A 21845-nucleotide genomic window follows, 5' to 3' on the forward strand; every position below is an offset into this window, starting at 1 on the left:
TAATTGTGGGGGATTTTAACATGCAAGTAGATTGGAAAAATCAGGTCGGCACTGGATCTCAAGAGAGAGAATTTGTAGAATGTCTGCGAGATGGCTTTTTAGAACAGCTTGTTGTTGAGCCCACTAGGGGATCGGCTGTACTGGATTGGATATTGTGTAATGAACCGGAGGTGATTGGAGAGATTGAGGTGAAGGAACCCTTAGGAGACAGTGATCATAACATGATTGAGTTCACTGTGAAATTAGAAAAAGAGAAGCCGAAATCTAATGTGTCGGTGTTTCAGTGGAGTAAAGGAAACTACAGTGGCATGAGAGAGGAACTGGCCAAAGTTGACTGGAAAGAGACACTGGCGGGAAAGACGGCAGAGCAGCAGTGGCTGGAGTTTATGCGAGAAATGAGGAATGTGCAAGACAGGTTTCTTCCAAAAAAGAAGAAAGTTTCGAGTGGAAAAAGGATGCAACCGTGGTTGACAAGAGAAGTCAAAGCCAAAGTTAAAGCAAAGGAGAGGGCATACAAGGAAGCAAAAATTAGTGGGAAGACAGAGGATTGGGAAGTCTTTAAAACCTTACAAAAGGAAACCAAGAAGGTCATTAAGAGAGAAAAGATTAACTATGAAAGGAAACTAGCAAATAATAACAAAGAGGATACTAAAAGCTTTTTCAAGTATATAAAGAGTAAAAGACAGGTGAGAGTAGATATAGGACCGATAGAAAATGATACTGGAGAAATTGTAATGGGAGATTAGGAGATGGCAGAGAAACTGAACAAGTATTTTGCATCAGTCTTCACTGAGGAAAACAGCAGGATACCGGACACTCAAGGGTGGCAGCGAAGAGAAGTGTGCGCAGTCACAATTACGACAGAGAAAGTACTCAGGAAGTTGAATAGGCTAAAGGTTGATAAATCTCCTGGACCAGATGGAATGCACCCTCGTGTTCTGAAGAATTATCTGTGGAGATTGCGGAGGCATTAGCGATGATCTTTCAAAAGTCGATAGATTCTGGCATGGTTCCGGAAGACTGGAAGATTGCAAATATCACTCCGCTATTTAAGAAGGGGGCAAGGAAGCAAAAAGGAAATTATAGACCTGTTAGCTTGACGTTGGTGGTTGGGAAGTTGTTGGAGTCGATTGTCAAGGATGAGGTTACAGAGTACCTGGAGACATATGACAAGATAGGCAGAACACAGCATGGATTCCTTAAAGGAAAATCCTGCCTGACAAACCTATTACAATTTTTTGAGGAAATTACCAGTAGGCTAGACAAAGGAGATGCAGTGGATGTTGTATATTTGGATTTTCAGAAGGCCTTTGACAAGGTGCCACACATGAGGCTGTTTAACAAGATAAGAGCCCATGGAATTACAGGAAAGTTACATACGTGGATAGAGCGTTGGCTGATTGGCAGGAAACAGAGAGTGGGAGTAAAGGGATCCTATTCTGGTTGGCTGCTGGTTACCAGTGGTGTTCCACAGGGATCAGTGTTGGGGCCGCTTCTTTTTACATTGTACATCAACGATTTGGATTATGGAATAGATGGCTTTGTGGCTAAGTTTGCTGACGATACGAAGATAGGTGGAGGGGCCGGTAGTGCTGAGGAAACAGAGAGTCTGCAGAGAGACTTGGATAGATTGGAAGAATGGGCAGAAAAGTGGCAAATGAAGTACAATGTTGGAAAGTGTATGGTTATGCACTTTGGCAGAAAAAATAAACGGGCAGACTATTATTTAAATGGAGAAAGAATTCAAAGTTCTGAGATGCAACGGGACTTGGGAGTCCTCGTACAGGATTCCCTTAAAGTTAACCTCCAGGTTGAGTCCGTAGTGAAGAAGGCGAATGCAATGGTGGCATTCATTTCTAGAGGAATAGAGTATAGGAGCAGGGATGTGATGTTGAGGCTCTATAAGGCGCTGGTGAGACCTCACTTGGAGTACTGTGGCCAGTTTTGGTCTCCTTATTTAAGAAAGGATCTGCTGACGTTGGAGAGGGTACAGAGAAGATTCACTAGAATGATTCCGGGAATGAGAGGGTTAACATATGAGGAACGTTTGTCCGCTCTTGGACTGTATTCCTTGGAGTTTAGAAGAATGAGGGGAGACCTCATAGAAACATTTTGAATGTTAAAAGGCATGGACAGAGTGGATGTGGCAAAGTTGTTTCCCATGATGGGGGAGTCTAGTACGAGAGGGCATGACTTCAGGATTGAAGGGCGCCCTTTCAGAACAGAAATGCGAAAAAATTTTTTTAGTCAGAGGGTGGTGAATCTATGGAATTTGTTGCCACGGGCAGCAGTGGAGGCCAAGTCATTGGGTGTATTTAAGGCAGAGATTGATAGGTATCTGAGTAGCCAGGGCATCAAAGGTTATGGTGAGAAGGCGGGGCAGTGGGACTAAATAAGATAAAATGGATCAGCTCATGATAAAATGGCAGAGCGGACTCGATGGGCCGAATGGCCTACTTCTGTTCCTTTGTCTTATGGTCTTATGGTCTTATGGACTTTAAGTTACTGGTCTTGCCTCAACTGTGTGCCCCTGTGCTGTTGGGGTTGGACTTCCAGAGCCACCTGAAAAGCGTGACAATGAAGTATGATGGGCCCCTCCCGCCAATTACTGTCATAAATCCCGTTTTGTAGAGATATGTCACGCACCCCACTACTGACCACACACACACACACCGACCCGCGCATCCCAGCCAACATCATGCCAACTGCCACACTACCGACACCACTTGCGGCCTCTCCACCCTCAGGATCCCTCCCCCACCGCTGTTCGCCAACCTGACCCCCGACTGTAAACCTGTGGCAACTAAAAGCAGGAGGTACAGCGCGGGGGACAAAGCTTTCATTAAGTCGGAGGTGCAGCGGCTGCTCAGGGAGGGGGTCATTGAGGCAAGCACAAGTCCTTGGAGGGCGCAGGTGGTGGTTGTTCGGAATGGGGAGAAGAATAGGATGGTCGTGGACTATAGCCAGACCATCAATAGGTTCACACAGCTCGACGTGTACCCTCTACCCCGCATCGCGGATATGGTCAATCAGATAGCACAGTACAAGGTGTACTCGACCATAGACCTAAAATCCGCTTACCATCAGCTCCCCATCCGCCGGGAGGACCGCCCTTACACTGCCTTCGAGGCGGACGGCAGGCTTTATCAATTCCTGCGCGTCCCCTTTGGTGTCACGAATGGTGTATCTGTCTTCCAGAGGGCAATGGACCAGATGGTGGACCAGTGCCAACTGAAGGCCACGTTCCCATATCTGGGTAACATCACCATCTGCGGTCACGACCAGCAGGATCACAACAACAACCTCCAAAAATTTCTCCAAGCGGCCAAATCTTTCAACTTCACCTATAACAAGGACAAGTGTGTATTTGGGACCACCCAACTTGCTATCCTTGGGTGTGTCGTGGAGAATGGCGTCATTGGCCCTGACCCTGACCGTATGCGCCCCCTGTTGGAACTTCCTCTTCCCAATACCCTCAGAGCCCTCAAAAGGTGCCTGGGCTTCTTTTCATATTACGCCCAATGGGTCTCTAACTATGCAGACAAGGCCCGCCCCCTGGTCAAGTCCACCACATTCCCCTTCTCTGCCGAGGCCCACACGGCCTTCAACCGCATAAAAGGGGACATTGCCAAAGCAGCAATGCATGCGGTGGATGAGTCTATTCCCTTCCAAGTAGAGAGTGACGCCTCCGACTTTGCGCTGGCTGCTACCCTCAACCAGGCAGGAAGACCAGTGGCGTTCTTCTCCCGTACCCTTCAAGGCCCTGAAATCAAGGCCATAGTGGAAGCTATAAGGCACTGGAGGCACTATCTTGCCGGCAAAAGGTTCACCCTGCTAACTGACCAGCGCTCAGTCGCGTTCATGTTTAATAATCAGCAGCGGAGCAAAATCAAAAATGATAAAATTCTGAGGTGGAGAATCGAACTCTCCACCTACAACTATGACATCATGTACAGGCCTGGGAAGCTCAACGAGCCCTCCGATGCCCTATCCCGGGGAACGTGCCAGCGCGCAGATTGACCGGCTATACGCCCTACATGTAGACCTTTGCCACCCAGGAGTCACCCGGCTTTTCCACTTCGTGAAAGCCCGGAACCTGCCTTACTCCCTTGAGGAGATCAGGATGATGACCAGGGACTGCCAAGTCTGCGCAGAGTGCAAACCGCACTTCTACTGACCCGAAAAGGCACCACTCATCAAGGCCACCCGCCCCTTTGAGCGACTGAGTGTTGACTTTAAGGGCCCCCTTCTCTCCACCGACCGCAATGTGTACTTTCTTAACATAATTGACGAGTACTCGCGGTTCCCCTTAGCCATCCTCTGCCCCGACACCACTACCACGTCAGTTATAAAAGCCCTGCGCAAGCTCTTCACTCTGTTCGGATACCCATGCTATATCCACAGTGACAGAGGGTCCTCGTTTATGAGTGACGAGCTGTGCCAATATCTACTGGCTAGGGGAATTGCAACCAGTAGGACCATGAGCTATAATCCCCGGGGGAATGGACAGGTAGAGAAGGAGAATGGCACAGTATGGAAAGCCACACTCTTAGCCCTCAAGTCAAAGGGACTGCCGGTCTCCCGCTGGCAGGAGGTCCTTCCCGAGGCACTCCACTCCATCCGCTCCCTGTTATGCACAGCCACCAACGCCACCCCTCATGAGCGGCTCTTTTTGTTTCCCAGAAAATTGACCACTGGAACCACCCTACCAACTTGGCTGACGTCCCCGGGGCCAGTGCTGCTCCAGAAACATGCGAGGAGCATGAATACTCCCCGATGGTTGAGAGGGTTCACTTACTTCATGCGAACCCCTAGTATGCCTACGTGGTTTTACCTGATGGGCGGGAGGACACGGTCTCCATCCGCGACCTGGCGCCCGCAGGAGCTCCGGGCCCCTACCCTGAACACTCCCTGGTGACTATTGACCCCTATCCACCAAAGAATGTACCTACGAGACACCGTGCACCCCAAACCCTATACAGACACCACACGACACTCCCATACCGGGCGCGACGCACATGCACGAGGGATTACCCACGCCTAACGTGCTGGCACCTGAAGTCAGGCCGGAGCCAGCACAACCACCATCGCCGGTGCAATCACCGCCGGTGCTACGTAGATCACAGCGACGGACTCGACCGCCTGATAGACTTAACCTGTAAATATACTTCTTGTAAATATTGTCAGTCACTTCACCCCGCGGGACTCTTTTTAAAAAAAGGAGGGGTGAATGTGGTAAACCATGTATATATGTTGTAACTCGGTTACCTGTCGGACACACCCCTCTGCTGACTGCCCCTGTGGCTCCTCCCACAGAGTCCTGTATAAAGGTGTTCGTCTTGCCCCTCCCCCTCAGTCTGGGGGCAGACACTCACTGTGGAGGTCGTATTGTACAGCGAATAAAAGCCTTTCAGTATTTTACCAAGCCTCAGTCTTTTGGAGTAATTGAAGGTGCCCACAAAGCTGTGCTGAACATGTCCTTACCTTAGAAATTACCTAGGGTTATCAATCGCCCTTGATTTTTCTAAGCTCCATGTACCTATCCAGGAGTATCTTAAGATACCCTATTGTATCCACCTCCACCACAGTCGCCAGCAGCCCATTTCATGCACTCACCACTCTCTGTGTAAAAAAACTTACCCCTGACATCTCCTCTGTATCTACTTCCAGGCACCTTAAAATTGTGCTCTCTCGTGCTAGCCATTTCAGCCCTGAGAAAAAGCCTCTGACTATCCACACGATCAATGCCTCTCATCATCTTATACGCCTCTATCAGGTCATCTCTCATCCTCCGTCGCTTCAAGGAGAAAAGGCCGAGTTCACTCAACCTATTCTCATAAGGTATGCTCCTAATCCATGCAACATCCTTGAAGGTCTCTTCGGCATCCTTTCTATGGTTTCCACATCCTTCCTGTAGTGAGGCAACCAGAACAGAACTGAGGCACTCCAAGTGGGATCTGAACAGGGTCCTATATAGCTGCAACATTACCTCTCAGTTCCTAAACTCAATCCCATGTTTGATGAAGGCCAATGCACCGAGGGCCTTCTTAACCACAGAGTCAACCTGCACAGCAGCTTTGAGTGTCCTATGCACTCGGGCCCCAAGATCCCTCTGATCCTCCACACAGCCAAGAGTCTTACCATTGATATTTGACCTACCGAAATGAACCACTTCACACTTATCTGGGTTGAACTTCATCTGCCACTTCTTAGCCCAGTTTTGCATCCTATCAATGTCCCATTGTAACCTCTAACAGCCCTCCACACTATCCTCAACACCCTCAACCTTAGTGTTATCAGCAAATTTACTAACCCATCCCTCCACTTCCTCATCCAGGTTATTTATAAAAATCATGAAGAGTAGGGGTCCCAGAACAGATTCCTGAGGCACACCACTGGTCACCAACCTCCACGCAGAATATGACCCGTCTACAACCACTCTTTGCCCTCTGTGGGCAAGCCAGTTTTGGATCCACAAAGCAATGTCCTCTTGGGTCCCATGCCTCCTTACTTTCTCAATAAGCCTTGCATGGGGCACCTTATCAAATGCCTTGCTGAAATCCATATACACTACACCTACTCTCTACCTTCATCAATGTGTTTAGTCACATCCTCAAAAAATTCAATCAGGCTCATAAGGCATGACCTGCCTTTGACAAAGCCATGCTGTCTATTCCTAATCATATTATGCATCTCCAAATGTTCATAAATCCTGCCTCTTCTCCATCAACTTACCAACCACTGAAGTAAGACTCACTAGTCTATAATTTCCTGGGCTAACTCTACTCCCTTTCTTGAATGAGGGAAAAACATCTGCAACTCTCCAAGCCTCCGGAACCTCTCCTGTCCCATTTGATGATGTAAAGATCATCACCAGAGTCTCAGCAATCTCCTCTCTCGCCTCCTACAGTAGCCTGGGGTACATTTCATCCGGTCGCAGTGACTTATCCAACTTGTTGCTTTCCAAAAGCTCCAGCACATCTTCTTTCTTAATGTCTATATGCTCAAGCTTTTCAGTCCGCTGTAAGTCATCCCTACAATCGTCAATATTCTTTTCCGTAGTGAATACTGAAGCAAAGTATTCTTTATGTACCTCTCGTTCCATATACACTTTTCCACTGTCACACTTGATTGGTCCTATGCTCTCACGTCTTATCCTCTTGCTCTTCACATACTTGTAGAATGCCTTGGGGTTTTCCTTAATCCTGTCCATCAAGGCCTTCTCATGGCCCCTTCTGGATCTCTTAATTTCATTCTTAAGCTCCTTCCAGCTAGCCTTATAATCTTCTAGATCTCTATCATTACCTAGTTTTTTGAACCTTTCATAAGCTCTTTTCTTTTTGACTGGATTTATAACAGCCTTTGTACACCACGGTTCCTGTACCTTACCATCCTTTCCCTGTCTCATTGGAACGTACCTATGCAAAACTCCATGGAAATATCCCCTGAATATTTGCCACATTTCTTCCATACGTTTCCCTGAGAACATCTGTTTCCTATTTATGCTTCCAAGTTCCTGCCTCATAGTCTCATATTTCCCCTTACTCCAATTAAACGCTTTCCTAACTTGTCTGTTCCTATCCCTCTCCAATGCTAGGGTAAAGGAGATGGAAGATGTGCTGACATTGGAGAGGGTTCAAAGGACTTTCATGAAAATGATTTCGGGATTGAAATGCTTATCATATAAGCAGCGTTTGATGGGTTTGGGCCTGTAGTCACTGGAATTTAGAAGACTGAGTGTGGAGTACATTGAGACTTGTCGAATATTGAAAGGCCTAGATAGAGTGGATGTGAAGAGGATGTTTCTGATAGTGGAGGAGTATAGAGGGACATCCATTTAGAATGGAGACAAGAAGGAATTTCTTTAGCTTGAGGGTGGTGAATCTATGGAATGTGTTGCCACAGGTGGCTGTGGAGGACAGGTGATTGAGTGTATTTAAAGGGTAGGTTGATAGATTCTTGAAAAGACAGGGGGTGAAAAGTTACAGGGAGAAGGCAGGAGAATGTGGTTGAGAGGGAAATGGATCGTCCATGATCAAATGGTGGAGCAATTCTGCTCCAGTGTTTTATGGTCTTATTAGCTGAATTCATAAAGCAATTACCACCAACAAATCACTTGCAACACCAGAGGAAACAACACACTGGACCATTGTTACACCACCATTAAGAATGCCTACCGTGCTATTCCACACCCTCACTTCGTGAAGTCTGATCACCTGCCTGTACTTCTACTCCCTGAGTATAGGCAGACTGAAAAATGCAGCACTAGTAGTGAGGACCAAGAAGGTATGGACGAGGGAAGCATAGGAGCACCTACAGGACTGCTTTGAATCGGTGGACTCGACCGTATTCAGGATTCATCTTCGAATCTGGATGAGCATGTTGCAGTTGTTACTGACTTCATTAAAACCTGTGTGGATGAGTGTGTGCCTACAAAGACTTACTGTACATTCCCAAACCAAAAGCCGTGGATGAACCAGGAGGACTGTCTGGGGCCCTGAATCCCTCCCTTACCACCATTCAGCGCCCCATACAGTCCTTTCAGGTGAGGCGATACTTCACCTGTGAGTCGGCTGGGGTGATATACTGCGTCCGGTGCTCCTGATGTGGCCTACTATATATTGGCGAGACCCAACGCAGACTGGGAGATCGTTTTGCTGAACACCTACGCTCTGTCCGCCAGAAAAAGCAGGATCTCCCGGTGGCCACACATTTTAATTCCACATCCCATTCCCATTCTGATATGTCTATCCACGGCCTCCTCTACTGTAAAGATGAAGCCACACTCAGGCTGGAGGAACAACACCTTATATTCCGTCTGGGTAGCCTCCAACCTGATGGCATGAACATTGACTTCTCAAACTTCCGCTAATGCCCCACCTCCCCCTTGTACCCCTTCCGTTATTTTTTTATATACACACATTCTTTTTCTCTCTCTCCTTTTTCTCCCTCTGTCCCTCTGACGAAACCCCTTGCCCATCCTCTGGGTTTTTACCCCCCTCCCCCTTTTCCTTCTCCCTGGGCCTCCTGTCCCATGATCCTCTCATATCCCTTTTGCCAATCAACTGTCCAGCTCTTGGCTCAATCCCTCCCCCTCCTGTCTTCTCCTATCATTTTGGATCTCCCCCTCCCCCTCCCACTTTCAAATCTCTTACTAGCTCTTTCTTCAATTAGTCCTGACGAAGGGTCTCAGCCCGAAATGCCAACTGTACCTCTTCCTAGAGTACGCAATATCATAATGGTTAAACAGTAAAATCTGATTTACAAAACTAATATGATGTTATACTGAGATGGTGTCATTTCCTGCAAGATTGGGATATATGAAGTCTACTCATTATCACTGAAATTACTAGAAGTCTCACTTTTTATTGCACCTACTATTTACATAAATGACTACGATAAAGCATGGAGCTTTTGTGGCTGCAGGAAGTTATTTATTATGTTTACCTAGTTTAAGCATTGTATAATTAAAAGTCAATAATTAATTTGTAAGATCGTTTACAGTTTGAAATTGAACCATATGAACTTACAGCTAGTATTTTTGTCATTAACCCCCATATATTGTACTTGAGCTTTTTTCCCTGGAGTAATCTAGAGCCACTCCACTGATCACTGATATTCCTCATTTCTCCCTTGCTTTAAAAACTACTGCACTTCTAATGCAAGTTTAACAGGCCCTCGTTTCTACACATCCTCATGACAATGTGTTCTGTATTTTCATATCTTGAGACTTAAAGATATTTCTCTTATGACAACTTGACGGTGATGGTTTTGAGTTTGTAATTTCTTGTCACCAATTTTTCAACCAGAGCTCTGCCTTGTTCAGCCTAACGAGCACTTCAATTTTTTGTTGAAAAAAGCCCTAATATTTATTTTTTTTACCTAGTTCCAATTTCTCCTTTGGACAACAATCACTCTTTAGATTTTCTGTCTGATTTTATTTTCAAATATAACGTGGAAATAATGAGAGTGCAGTAAAACAGAAATCAAAATAACTTTATAATATTAAAGAGTAACTTGGATATTGTAGAAGTGCCTATGATAATTTGAAGCATGAAATATTTTGCAAAATAATAAACTTTCCTTTCCTCATTCACCTTCCTAGAGTTAAAGTAGCATGTGGTCAACAATAAAGACAAACTTGGTTGTTTGACTTTAAGAAGGTACTTGTTATGACCTCCTCTCATTGACCAATCCCAGCCAGAAATCCTTTATGCTTCTGTAGCTAAGGTTGCCAAAGTTACCACTCTCATTCTGTGTGGCAATGATTTAATTCCCTTGTGACCACCTCTGAGAGTTTTTGCAGCTTGCTACAAACCAGGACCAATAGTAAATAGCGATGAGCGCAAAATAAACATGCATGTTTGAACTATTGCATAAATTTAGAAAAACTTGGATCTGTGGAACTGGTTCAGTATCAAATATTGTGAACCTGAGTAGAGGGAAGACGAAGTGGGGAATGGGGGAAAATGAAGGTACAGCAGTTCTTTGTAACATTGCATCCTGCACCTCATTCATCTCTCTAATGAATGACTCAGTTCTCCTACCCAGGAGCAGGAAACATAAGCAATCTAAAGACTTCTTTATCTCACTCATCCTCTTCTTGCTTTCGAGTAATAGTCATTCCTTTTAAGGATGCTTCTTGCAAGTTACACCCAAACCATAGAAAGGGTGCAGAGGAGATTTACAAGGATGTTGACTGGATTGGGAAGCATGCCTTATGAGAACAGGTTGAGTGAACTCGGCCTTTTCTCCTTGGAGCGATGGAAGATGAGAGGTGACCTGATAGAGGTGTACAAGATAATGAGAGGCATTGATCGTGTGGATAGTCAGAGGCTTTTTCCCAGGGCTGAAATGGTTAGCACGAGAGGGCATAGTTTTAAGGTGCCTGGAAGTAGGTACATGGCGGATGTCAGAGGTAAGTTTTTCACACTGAGAGTGGTGGGTGTGTGGAATGCGCTGCCAGCGACACTGGTTGATGCAGATACAATAGGATCTTTTAAGAGACTCTTGGGTAGGTACATGGAGCTTGGAAAAATAGAGGGCTATGGGTAAGCCTAGGTAGTTCTAAGGTAAGGACCTGTTCGGCACAGCTTTGTGGGCCGAAGGGCCTGTATTGTGCTGTAGGTTTTCTATGTTTCTAAACAACCATCTTCAACACACCCGCATCATCTTTTCCTCCTTACAAGCTCTCACCAGCTTTTTCAGAATCCCTTCTGTGTCTCCCATTATTCAGATATTTTTTGAGCTCCTGTCTGTCACCTCTTGTCACAGTATATATTATTTCTGGAACTCCAAACACAGCATTAATTGGCCAGATTGCTCTGTTGCCCTCACTTTGTCTTTCTTTCAACTGTGGTTCTTAACGTGAACCTTCCATTCCTTTGAAATTGATGTTGTTTTTATGTAGCATATGTATTGCTGTGCGAATAAGGCTCAACAGAAATTCTATGCCTTAGCTTCTTAACAGTTATGCGCTTCTTTTTAACACACTAACTTAAGTTCAAAAGTATTAGATTAAGATAGGAGATAACTGACTCTGCCTCCTGTCCTGGCTCATAAGCCCAGTGTCGAATTCTGTGTGCTCTTCAAGCTCCTTAAGCAGAATTGAGATGGCAGACTCTGTGTTTAGCTCCACTTTGCTCAATTAAGCTACTCACAGCAAAATATTGACTATTTTGAGTTTCCGGATACCAATCAAATTGCTGCATATTTGCTGAATAAGTTTATTATATATGTATTTGAATAGTTTTTAGACCTTGTTTGAATATACACTGTGAAGTACGATTGTTTAAAGTGTCACCAAAATTAATATTTTTGACTTTAACGACAGTGTTTTAGAAATTAAGCAAGTAGAATTAATATGTCAACTCAAAGTTGCAGTGTTTCTTTTACTTATTTTTATTTGCTTAGAGCGCGGAACAGACCACTCTGACTCAATGAGCCATACCGCCAAGCCAACCACCTATCTAACCCCTAATCACAAGACAATTGACAACGACCAATTAACCTACTAACCGGTACATCTTTGGAAGGAAAGCTGTGCACTAACTGGAAGGACATACAAACTTCTTACAGATGGTTTCAGAACTGAACTCTGAATTCCTATGCCCTGAGCTGTAATAGTGTTGCTTCTTTATTCTTCATGTAAAATGGAAAATTTTACATTCTCCCACTTGGTATTGAAGCGAGCTTAGAGATCGGTATCAAGTGTTTTAGCCATCAGTGTAAGTGTATCTGGTTGTTGCTTGGGGCATCTGTAGTATGTAAATATAGACAACCTTGCAGGGCGTGCTGTTGTGTGCCTGAGACTTGGCTTGGTATGGATGGTCTGTCAATTTCACAGTTTATTTCAAATAGTGTGGCTTCTCATGTCATTTGAGTATGCGTTCAATACATTTCTGTGGCTCCTGAGGTGCTTATCAGCCAGATTAGGTAAGGATGGCAAACTTCTTTTCCTGAGGGACATTGACCAACATAGTTTTTTCAAACTACAATTCAGTAGTTTAAGAGGAACAATTATTCATTTTTTATTCCGTAACTATTTAATTAACTTAATATAAAATTTCCATCTAGTGTTTGTGGGATGTGACTTGAGGTCCCTGGATTTTGTATCCCTAATCAACTTGAGCTTTAAAACCAGCCCAAAATGTGTTCTAATTTTAGAAGAAAATAAAATGATGGAAGGTTTCAACAATTTGGCAGTGCTGCTTGCATCCACTTGCCTTTGAAGCTCCATGATCCTGGGTAAATTTACAATGGGAACATGTTTAATAAATAATAGTGTCCATTTTAGCTCAACATCCTCTTATCTTATATTGGACTTGAGCCAGTTAAGAAAATGGGACACTTACTCTAATAAAAGATATTTCCCTTTTAAGTTTTCTCCGATCTATCATTTTAGCCTTTCTACTCTGTTATTTTGAGCCAGTAAACCTCTTTACAACAAGCACCTTGACCTTAAAAGTGATAGAGAATATCATAACTTTATTTCTTGACATCTGCTGAAAACAGGTGCCTACCTACAAACCTCAGGGTTTCTGTTTGATTATGAGATAAGTCGAAGCATTCCTCATCTGTAATCTATCCTACATTTAATAATCAGTTCACTTCAGACACCTACAGCAAATTTTGCTTTTATTACTATATTGCAAAGAATTGATGATCACACTTTATATGCGGTCCATCAAGGAGCAACTTGCATTGCTTAATATTTCCCTCTGATGATCTGAGATTTGGAATAGGTTGTAATAAATTGGTACATACTTGAATGTTATTAATAGAAGTGCTTTAATGCATATTCATAATCTGAGAAAAATATAAAATTATTTGTTAAACTAGCAGTTAATGTTAACCAGCAATTTTGACATCAGTGTTTTACATTTGATCAATAATTTCTGTGTCTTCTCAAGTAACGCGTATTATTATATAGATAATACTCTGGTATTAATTTGTAATTTTGGTACTTTAGCATTGAAAGAAATGTAATAAGGTGCTCCTGATATGGACTATATTTGATTTTCATAACACTACTGGAAGGTGACTATGTGACTTTTGATTCTTTCTTTTTGAATGTTGAGTCAATAGAATATTACTCAGTCTTATCTCAAAATAGAAAATAGATACTCTGTAACAAAGTTGACAATCAGCCACAGCCTGCTTGCAATATTGCACAACCTTGATTGGAAAATGCCTCGCATACACTAACACAAGTTCACGGGCAGCTGTGTGCATGTGTTCACTCTACGATGTTAAAGATATGTGTGAAAATGACCCTCCAAGTTTAACTTTAAATTCTCTTGCTTGATCTTGTACCTCCTTTTAAGTTCAAAATTCAAAGTTCATTTATTATGAAACTAGGTATACATTATATATCCTTGAGAATTATCTCGTTACAGGCAGCAATAAAACAAGGAAGCCCAAAAGAACCTACAAAAAAAGATTGTCAAACACCCAGTGTACAGATGAAAAAAAAAATCGTGCAAACAATAAAAATAAGCCAATAGCATTCAGAATGAAAGTAGGTCTATAGACAAGAGGCCCAGAGCAGGCCACAGACACAGCCTCAGTTCAGTGCAGAGCCAAGTAAATGTCACAGAGCAGTGAACAGAACCAGCCTGACCTGTGCCTCTTGTCCATGCCCTGCCTTTTCAATCCATCTGGCCAGGCGTTTAAATCATCCAAGTGTTGGGTTGTTCCTCGCACTGGGACCAGGGCCCTGTCCCATTCCCACACTCTGGGCCTGGATTCCTCTGCCACATTTCAGCCCTTACGCGACCTTTCTAAATTAGCCTGGCACTTAGATAGATCAAACCTCGCTCTTGGTTTAGATGGATGGGCCTCGAATCTGCCTCTCTTCAGCTCTGACTTTGCTTCACTCCACTCACCCCAACTTTACCCTGAACATGCCTCGACCTCGCCTCACACCTGCACACTTTGACCCCTGACTCAGCCTTGCTTTCGCTCACCTTTCCACTGTTTGTAGTTTACTCCATGTTAATTCATTCTTGCAAAGTTCCTTATGATCTTTAATTCATACATACTGCTTTGTTTGAAAAATATACTTCCTTAGTTTCCAGGATATTTGTTAAGCTGCCTAAGTACCTTGTGAAACATTTTACTTGTGAGTTGCAGCCCTTTTTTTCCAATAAAAAATATTTAGAAAAATGAAAATGCTTGTTTTTTAAAAAACTACTTAGAACATATTTTCTATTAATTCTCTAATGAAAGACGACCAAGAGTTATCACATCACCATTGCAGGTTTCTCCAAAATATGTGAACAAAAATCAAATGGTTTTCTTGAATTAGTGTTTAATATATCCATAAGATTCAGGTACTGTTATAAGTAGCAATGCCTGCTGTAGGTCTTATTCTAAAATTATGATTGGAGAGAAGTCAAAACAAAACAAAAACACTCACAGAAAGAACTTTAAAGTCCAAGTACAGTATGTGGAATTAAAATTTACCTCCACAGTAAATTAGAATACAGAAATATCGTTGAAAGGTACTGGGGAAGAATGGAGACAGAAGACTGCAGATGCTGGAATCTGGAGCAAAATAAAAACTGCGAAAGGAACTCAGCAGGTTGAAACCTGCATCAGAGCTGCAGCATCGATGTAGTCATTGATGGGGAGGGGCGACAGGGGTAGTCTGGGAACAAGGTCTGTTCCAGGTAGCTAACAAAAAGGCAGGAGTGCCTGTGGCTACACCTTTGACTTGTATGAAGTAGGAGGAAATGCGAGAGAAGTTGTTGAGAGTAATAATCCTGATACATTGTTTTACTGTTGGAGCAGAATGGATGAATACACGAATTTGCAATGCAATACTAAATGCACATTGTACTACACTTTTCAGTTGTGCTTCCATTGGATAAAAAAAGCTTAACAATTTCTCCACGATATTGTGTCGATGGAAGTCTGCCTTTGAAAAGTAATATACCTTCATACATGGAAATTTCTGAAAGACTGAAATATTTCAGTCCAGTCATGAAGACTGCCTTTGGATTAGGCTAATATATGACCTTTAAGGCAATATGGGCACACCCCTAAACTAAATTATATTTCCAAAAGGAGTCTCAAAGTAGTATCTTCATTCTGCCTTAACTCTTCATTTTCTCTCATTTTTCGGTGAGAAAGGAGCTAAGCTACTCTACCTTCATGATTTTACAAGAGCTACTTCACTCAGTTATCCCACAAGTTATTCCAGTTTCAAATATACCACTGGATAGAGTAAAATACTTATTATGAGATTGAAAAAAAATTCTCACACCTCGTTTCTATGGTTCCCCTTTCCTCAATTAAAAGTTTTATTATCGTTGGTGTAAGCTCCTCTTACACTAAGCCATTGTGAATCCTGGTATGAATTACTCTTTTGTTGAAAGGTGCAAAGAATCCGATACTATAACATTACAACGTCATTAGTCAACTAATTTACCTGTTTTAATAGAATAATTCATAATTCAAGCTTGAGACAAAGCATACTACAAACTGTCTCACTAAAGTCTAAAAATGGGATAACTTTCACCCAAACTATTTACTATTTTCATTGAGTCAACATTTTTCAGCGGGGAAACACTCATTTAGCCTAATTGGTTAACGCTGACCATTGGGTATTCATCTGTATTAATTATATTTTCCAGCATTTGCTTATTGCCTTCTGTGTCTAGGTGATTCAAGTGCTAATCTAAATGGTCCTTAAATACTCTCAGTGACTCAGTTTTGACCATTATCTCAGTCTAGGTACATACCACTCTGGTTGAAGCAAATCATAAACACAAGAGATTCTGCAGATGCTGTAAATCCAGAGTAACAAACTCAAAATGCTGAGTAACAAACTCAAAATGATGGAGTAACTCAGCAGTTCAGGCAACATCTATGGAAAGGAATAAACATTTGATGTTTTGGGCTGAGACCCTTCATCAGGATGGGAAAGAATGGGCTAAGAAGCCCGAATAAGAAGGTGGGGGGAGGGGAAGGAGAACAAGCTAGTAGGAGGTAAATGAAGCCATGTGAGGGGTAAGGTAGGTGGGTTGGCGAGGGCAGTGAAGTGGGAAGCTTGAAGGTAAGAGATGGAAAAGGTAAAGAGCTGAAGAAGAAGGAAACTGATAGCAGAGAGTGGACAATGGGAGAATGGACCATTGATTTCTCTAACTTCTGGTAATTTTTCCCCATCCCCCTTCTCTCTTCTTTCATTCCCATTCCCCATTCTGGCTCCCCTCTCACCTTTTCTTTTCTCTTTTCCTGCCTATCACCCTCCTCTGGTGTCCCTCCTCCTTCCCTTTCTCCTGTGGGCCTATCTCTCTGTGCTGCTACCTTTAAGGAGTTAGAAATTAGTAATCCAAGATCCCTGTTTCTCAATCCTCCTTAAGGCCCTGCCATTCCTGGTGTATATCCTGGCCTTATTAGTACTCCTAAAACACATATGACTGCATTAATCTCCATCCGTCATTTTCAGACGATTTCACCAAGACATTGGTATCCCTCTGTGACCTAATACTACCCCTGCATTTTCAACAAATCTGTCAGTCTTCAGGTCAGCTGCAAACTTACTGATCTCAACTCCCACATCCACCACAGTATTGTAAACAGCATATTGCAAACAGCAAGCCTCTAGGTATTGAGCCTGTGAAACACCAACATCCACAAACATCCAATCATAAAACAGCCTTCTAATATCAACCTCTGTCTCCTGTTGCCAGGTCAGTTTAGGATCCAGTTGCTAACTTGCCCTGCATCCCATGGGCCCTAATCTTTTGAACCAGTCTTCCATATATAGGATATTATCAAAGGCCTTACTAAACTCCACGTAAGTTACATCTACTGCATCATCCTCATTAATATATTTTGTTACTTCTGCTATTCTGCCCACTCAGAATTTTTAAGTAGATTCTCTACATTGATATGTAACCCAGAGCTCTATAGTTTGTAAGCTTTACCCTGCCTCCTTTATTGAAAAGGAAGGATCACATTTGCTGTCCTCCAGTCATCTGGTACCTTTTACAGTGATGATTTTAAAATTTCATATCAGACCATAGGTGCAGAATTAGGCCATTTGACCCATCGAGTCTGCTCCACCATTCAAACATGGCTGATCCTTTTTATCCCTTCTCAGACCCGCTCCCTGGCCTTCTCCCGTAACCTTTGATGCTGTGTCCAATCAAGAACCTATCAACCTCTGCCTTAAATACAACCAATGACCTGGCCTCCACAGCTGCCTGTGGTAATAAAATCCAAAAATTCACCACCCTCTGGCTAAAGAAATTTTTCCACATCTCTGTTTTAAATGGACAGTTCTCTGTCCTGAGGCTGTGCCCTCTTGTCCTAGACTCCCCCATCATGGGAAACATCCTTTCCACATCTACTCTGTCTAGGCCTTTCAACATTCAAAAGGTTTCAATGAGATTCCCCCCTCAGCCTTCTGAATTCCAGTGAGTACAGACCCAGATCCATCAAACATTCCTCATATGATAACCCTTTCATTCCCAGAAGCAACCTTGTGAATCTCCTCTGCATCCTCTCCAATACCAGCACATCTATCCTTAGATGAGGAGCCCAAACTGTTCACAATACTCAAGGTGAGGCCTCACCAGTGCCTTACAAAGGCTTAGCATCACATCCCTGCTCTTATATTCTAGACCAGGGGTTGGCAACCTTTTTGCCTCTGTGGGCTGGATCGTGTATTAATGAGCGGATGGTGGGCCAGATAAATGCCATAAAGAACTTGAAATATAGGAATTATCCATTTAAATGCATCTAGTTATGTTTTGCCTCAAATTAATGAATAACGCATGCTAGAAAATGATTTGTGCTTAAGGTTGCCTACCCCTTGAGATGAATATATAGACCCCGGCAATCTCTTCAATTGCCTACCCGAGCATCCGAGAATCAATCCCCTCCAGTCCTCAGGATTAATTGACCTTTAAGCTCATCTGCTATTGTCAGAAAGTTTTATTGTACTGCATTTCTTCCTTGACATGAACTTCAGGTTCATCCTTTATAGATCATACTTTTGTCAAATAGTAAAACTAGCAGTTATTCAATCATCCATTCCTATGCCAATTTTCTTATAGTTTTACACAATAAACTTATATTTTCTGTTATTATTGTCTTTTCCTGAAGATTTTCCTGAACATGCTGCTTTATATTACTCTCCTCTTCTGGCACTCTCATGAACTCAGCTCCTTATAATCCTCCATGGAAAGAAAATCTCCTAACCACTGCCTTTGTCCTTTCACTGATCTTAAATTTCATATCTTTAATTACTACCTTACTGATCTGTGGACTAGATTCATAAAAACACTATTCTATTGCTAATATTCTTAGAACTGTTAAAGACATTTTTTAATGAACAAAGCTATAATTTCTGTAGCCACTCTTTTGGTAAGTATGATCCTGACAATTCTTCTCTCTATCCTTGCTCAAAACTCCATGTCTTTCTTCAAGCAGGATGCTAAAACTGAATATAATGTTCTGTCCTGAACAAGCTAATGATCTTTAAAGGCTTTACGTTCCTCCTTTGTTTCTTTCTTTCTTTATTAATCTTTTTATTGATTTAAACAATATACATCAATAATACAGAGATTGAAATAGACACTATCAAAATCATACATAGTGTTAAGCTAGTATGTAATATATAATAAAAAAGAAAACAGCTGATTCTCCTCTTATCAGTTCATGAAGAGGAAAGAAAAAAACTTTGAATTTTAAATGAAGAAAAAAAAACCACTACACTATACAAAAAAAAGGAACTGGGCAGTCCATTCTGAGGATATGACCAAAAAAAGAGACTTTCTGATCAAATCTAAAACTTTGAAAAAAAATTGGAAGAGTATTAAATCAAATTAAATGAAAATATTGAGTAAAAGGTCACCAGATTTGCTCAAATATAGAGGACGTATCAAATGTCCGACTTCTTATTTTCTCTAAACTTAAACAGGACATAATGGAGGAAAGACAATAAAAGACAGAGGTGGATTAGAATCCTTCCACTTCGGTAAAATGGTTTTCCTAGCCAATAAAGTTGAAAAGGCTATCATACATTGAGCAGAAACCGGAATATTTCCTGGTTTCGATGGGGTAATCCCAAATATGGCCGTAAATGAATTAGGTTATAGGTCCAGATCCAAGACTTTTGATAATGTTTTAAAAACATCTCTCCAAAAATTGTCTAGATTTCTGTAACACCAAAACATACGAGTTAAAGTGGCTATCTCACTATTACATCTGTCACAAATAGGACTGATGTCGAAAAATTACGTGCTAGTTTATCCTTTGACATATGGGCCCGATGCACTATCTTGAACTGTATCAAGGAATGACGGGCAGAAATAGATGAGTTATTAACCAAATGAAGAATTTTTACTCCATTGATTATCTGAAAATGACTCTTGAACTTCCAGTTCCCAAGCACGTTTAATTTTATCATTAGATATCATTCGTAAATTCAGTACCTGTTTATAAATTATAGCTATCAACCCTTTTTGAAGTGGTTTAAACTGAAAAAGAGCATCTGTCATATTAGGTGGATAAGCAGAAGGGTAATTTGGCAGCAAACCATGTAAAAAATTCCTAATTTGTAAGTATCTAAAGAAATGTACATTAGGTAAATCATATTTATCCACTAACTGAGAAAAACACATTAAACAGTCCCATAAAAACAAATCTGAAGAAGTTATTATTCCCTTGGTTTTCCAAACTAAAAATGTCTTATCCAAAACTGATGGTTTAAAAAAATTAAAATGGATATTACTAGAAAGAACACAGTTATTTAACTCAAAAAATCTACGAAACTGAGACCAAATTCTTAATAATAGGATTAAAGTCTTGGCTACTAATCTTAGAAAACAAAAAGGGAAGAGGAGCTCCCAGTAAAGAGGCCAAAGAGAACCCCTTCACCGGGTTTTCCTCCAAATACAACCATGAAGGACATTCATGTATGTCTGAGAATCCAAAAAGTAATATATCGAATATTAATTGCCCAAAAACGTAATATATCGAATATTAATTGCCCAAAAATACATTCTAAAATTTGGCAAAGCCATACCATTATCCTTTTTTAATTTCTGTAATAAAGGTTTACTCAATCTAGGACTTTTATTATTCCAAATATAAGATAAAATTATAGAATCTATTCTATCAAAAAACGTTTTAGGAACAAAGGTAGGAACTGCCTGAAATGTACATAAGAATTTTGGTAGAACTATCATTTTAATAGCATTAATTTGACCTATTAACGATAATGTCATAGGTGACCATTTAGAAAGCATTCATTGGGTATAATCAGTTCATGGGAGAAAATTATATTTACACAGGTCCTTAAAATTTTTAGTAATTTTAATACCAAGATAAGTAATTTTTAGCAATACTAAAAGGTACTTGATGATATTGACCCGGGTAATTATTAAAGGGAAATCTCACTTTTATATAAATTTAACTTATATCCAGAAAAACTACTGAATTCAGAAAATATAGATAGCATAGAAGGAATAGATTTCCCAGGATCTGAAATATAAACTAACAGGTCATCTGCATACAATGAAACCTTTGTGTACTTTGTCCCCCCTCTTAATACTCTGAACAGTACTGTTATCTCTAAGAGCAATAGCAAGGGGTTCTAAAGCCAAGTTAAATAATAAAAGGCTCCTTCTTTGTTTTGTGCTTATTCCCATTTAGAAAACCTAGGACCTTTATGTTTTTCACATCTTTTTCAACATGTCTGCCCACTTGTTAAAGATTTAAAAGGTTTAAAACATGTAACTTGTCTTCAATTGCCTCAACTGTCTTCCTACAAACTAGTCCTGTTTATATTTTTGTGCCATCTACAAATTTTCACTTTCTCAATTCTGGACTCTTTTATATGATGGCATGTCGAAGTGTTTTATTATAAGACTCATTGTAATATTTGAAATTGGACAGAATTTGAGAAACAGGTAAAATCAAAATTGCTGCCATACAACATGACTGATCAAAGACCAGAAATAGAAATGTAGTGATGATCAAGGTACTTATTATTGTGATTTACATTACTGTTACCTATAGATAGTTACATTCTCTCTCTCTCTTCCCCCTCCCCTTTTCCTGACCTTCTTTCATACACTGTGAGGTTATCCTCTCATGGCCATTAGGGTTGTTGGGGAGGAGAACAGAAAACTACCAACAAACATTCAATGGCCACTTTATTAGGTACAGGAGGTACAGTACTTAATACTGAGGCCACTGCGTGTAATTTATAAGAGATGAGCACTAATAATTTTAAGGTAACAAGAACATGAAAGGATTGGTTCATATTACAGTTCATCTTCTTAAAAAATGTACATGCGTATAAAATTCATTGAAAAAACTTGTCC

The 21845-nt window shown here is 41.5% G+C and overlaps 1 long non-coding RNA gene across 2 annotated transcripts in view; it reads right to left on the bottom strand.

Annotated features, from left to right (window-relative positions):
• LOC140196350 (uncharacterized) overlaps nt 1-21845 on the bottom strand; it is a 61895-nt gene that overhangs the window by 39261 nt on the left and 789 nt on the right. The gene's annotated exons all lie outside the window — the stretch shown is intronic.

The sequence above is a fragment of the Mobula birostris genome, chromosome 4 (genome assembly GCF_030028105.1).
Source record: "Mobula birostris isolate sMobBir1 chromosome 4, sMobBir1.hap1, whole genome shotgun sequence".
Taxonomy (NCBI): domain Eukaryota; kingdom Metazoa; phylum Chordata; class Chondrichthyes; order Myliobatiformes; family Myliobatidae; genus Mobula; species Mobula birostris.